The sequence below is a fragment of the Polistes canadensis genome, unplaced genomic scaffold (assembly GCF_001313835.1).
Source record: "Polistes canadensis isolate GaletaPanama2010 unplaced genomic scaffold, ASM131383v1 scaffold_204, whole genome shotgun sequence".
Classification (NCBI taxonomy): Eukaryota; Metazoa; Arthropoda; class Insecta; order Hymenoptera; family Vespidae; genus Polistes; species Polistes canadensis.
In genome coordinates this window covers 22,038-25,364 of record NW_014569751.1, presented here as the reverse complement: position 1 = coordinate 25,364, position 3,327 = coordinate 22,038, and the positions used below count along the sequence as shown (strand labels likewise).

The 3,327-nt window shown below is 26.3% G+C and overlaps 1 protein-coding gene across 1 annotated transcript in view; it reads left to right on the top strand.

Moving 5' to 3' along the window:
• Positions 1 to 714: 714 nt before the first annotated feature.
• Positions 715 to 3,327, top strand: part of LOC106789787 (dnaJ homolog subfamily B member 13-like) — a 7,285-nt gene continuing 4,672 nt past the window's right edge. Inside the window, exon 1 of the mRNA XM_014754269.1 lies at positions 715 to 738. The gene's annotated coding sequence lies outside the window, so the exon portion shown is untranslated. The remainder of the gene's footprint in view (positions 739 to 3,327) is intronic.

The following is a 3,327-nucleotide window of genomic DNA, read 5'->3' as shown; positions in this document are numbered from 1 at the left end:
GAACAAAAATTTATTTAACCAATAATATTAATTATATTAATATTATTAATTTAATAAAAATAATTTTATATATATATATATATATATATAAATAATATAATGTTATTAATTTAATTGATAAATAAATAAATAAATAAAGAGAGAGAGAGAGAGAGAGAGAGAAGTTTTACTGTTAGTATAAATTTTCAAACACCCACTATAACTACCAAGTTGATATATATATAATACATTCTCATGTGTAATCGAAAACTTCGTTATGATCTTATAATTTATCCGAGAGGAACACAAATGTAATTATTTAAGAATCGATAGTGTTTAAACGGACCTTGGGAAATTGCTTCGAATAAAGGGTAGGTAAGTGAGGGAGGAGACCAGAGGGAGGGAAGGGGAACGTATTAATGGAATATTATCAAGAATCTTTCGATTAAATATTATCAGTTGGATATATCGATTCACTTTTTTTTCAACTTTTTATCTTCTATTTTTTCTTTTTCTTTTTTCTTCTTCAAATAAATTTAAATAGAAAATAACCAAATTTATTCGGAATCAATGATGTGTTACATTAAATTGGTGTCACGTATTTGTTTAAAAAAAAAAAAGAAAAATTAACAAAAACCACAAAATTTGTTTAATTCCATTAGACAAAAATTTAGTATAGTATGTGCAAGTTAAAACATATATATATGATGATCACACCTGACGAATAAACCGGTTGTCACTCGGCTTTATATCAGTTCGGTAAGCTATTGGTTGCATGCTTGCTTGCTTGCATGTTTGTTTGCTTGCTTGCATGCACGCACGTATGCATCGTCCTGTCGCGTTACGTCAACAGTGACGACGATAATTATGATGACGATGCATTCATCCTAAATCCGTAGTTAATAAAGTATGACGAGAGATTTCAGTTTTTTGTGGTTCCTTTTATTTTTTTTTGTTTTTTAAAATCATATTTTTCGACGTATTTTCATTTTGTTCGATCTCAGTACTTTTTGTTTTATTTTTGTTTTCGTTCAACGATAATTTTTTGAGAACCCCACACTGATATTATGTTTTAAAAATGAATATTATTATTTTTAATGTTAATATAATAAATTCTTTTTTTTTCTTATCCAAAATTTTTTAATATTATTACTAAGATTTAATTCTTAGGGATGTTTTTGTTTTTTGGAACAGGTTTAAATTAGATGAACAGTAGTGTTCGAAAAGTTATGGTGAAAACTTATGACTGTAATGAAAAATGATGTTATATTGATTTATGAACATAACTATCAAGTTGCTGAGAAAGTCCCGAATATAGGAACGAAACGTTCAACGGATAAATATATTGTTCATCTAATTTAAACCTGTCGAAAAAAAAAAAACATCCCTAAGAATTAAACTTAGTAATAATTATTATTTTTCTACACGTCGAGAGAGACGAAGAATAATTGAAATAATTAGTTTTCAACTTATACGAATTTTATGAACGTTAGAATAATTTAGTAATTTTGATAGAAGTAAATATATCTCGATCAAAGATTATTAATTTTTGTCTATCATTGAAAAATGAAAATAATACGATAAAATATAACACGTACCGGGATATTTCTTTTTGTGTTCCGCGTCAACTTCGTGCGCCAATTTGAAATATTTAGTCTTCACGTCGTTCGATGTATTTTTCCAAAGGATACCAAGTCTAAATCGTTAAAATAATATTTTTATTGCTAAATTTAAACATTGTCTTCGTATAAATAATAATTTATAACAATTATATAACGAATTTAATTGATGAAGACAATTTCATTTTAATTAAATATTTCAATAATTTGCTTTTTTCTTTAACTTCTACATCTGTACCGTGACTCTAGTCATGTGTTCGAAAAAATAATAAATCATTTTATTTGTAAATTATAATATTATAAAATAATAAAATATAAATTATCAGAGACAATATATATTAGAGAAACACCTTGAAGAAAATATTAATATATATTGTTAGAATATTGTAAACAACGATAACATTGCAAAAAACAAATCTATCTCCGTGGTATTAGTAAAATCCACCATGCCGACGGAGGATCAATTATCTCTTCTTACTACGTAATTCAAACGCGAAAAAATTCAATTAAATCTAATATTTTTTGTTCCCCATGATTATAACAAAATTAATATAAACATGAACAAATATAAATACACAAACGTATTAAATTAATTCCAATATTTCAAGCTAAAATTAATAATCCGTATGAAATACTTATTATTAGTTATCAAATGAAGATTAACAAATGCAACAACACGTGTAACGCCATATTGGTGAAGATAATTAAATCAAATAAAAATCTATTATATCTAATATTAAAAATATAAAAAAATTAATACACAAAAAGGAGAAAAGAAAACAAAAAACACGAGATTAATTTAATCGATAAACAAAATTCTGTATCAACATTTAACAAATAATACTGGACCTGACACTGATGTCCTTATTAGATTCACGAGGATTTTCATTGGCTAATTTCTTTCGCCATTCATTTGCGAATAACATGAAAGCGTTGGCCGGTCTTGGGATTTTTTTTTTCAATAAATTCCCATCGTTATTTTTCTCGTCGTAAGATAACAATGTTAATTTCGATATCCCTTGTTGTTTCGTAACAGATGATGCCAAATTATTCGTACGATGATTTTCCTTCTCGTGTATTTCAATCAAATTTTCATGATCATTTTTAACATTGATCGATGACGATGATATTTTTTTTCTTGACGAATCGTAAGAACGATTTTCTATATTATTATTGTTGTTGTTGTTGTTGTTAGAATTTTTAATGGAATTCTTTCCACGATAATTATGATAGTTTGACAAATAAATGGGTTCCTTCTTCGTAGAGATCGGTGATAGAATGCTAGGTTTGATGTTCCTTGAATCACGCTTAGTATTGTCTGCGAGAACAAGGCAACATTAATTAATTCCATTTTCATTATTTCTCTCGAGATTCATAACGAAACCGAGCCAACTCGAACTAACGGTATTATTATGAATGTTTAATAAATTAGCATCGATTTTTGTGCGAATCATATATGAGATAGAATAATTTTTTCGAAAAAAGAAAATTAATAATGTAGGTCACACATTTGTTGATAATCTTAACAGAGTTTGTGCGTGTAAATATCATTAATATAATTTATTTTATATATAATTTTAAGATTGGTGATAATTAATGGTAGACGAGGGGTGTGTTTAAGAGTAAACCAAAAATGTGAGATAATTATAAATGAAATTGTGATAAAACATTGTAAAAAACTTTGTAAGTTGTGCAATAAAAACCTGATTATATATATATATATATATAT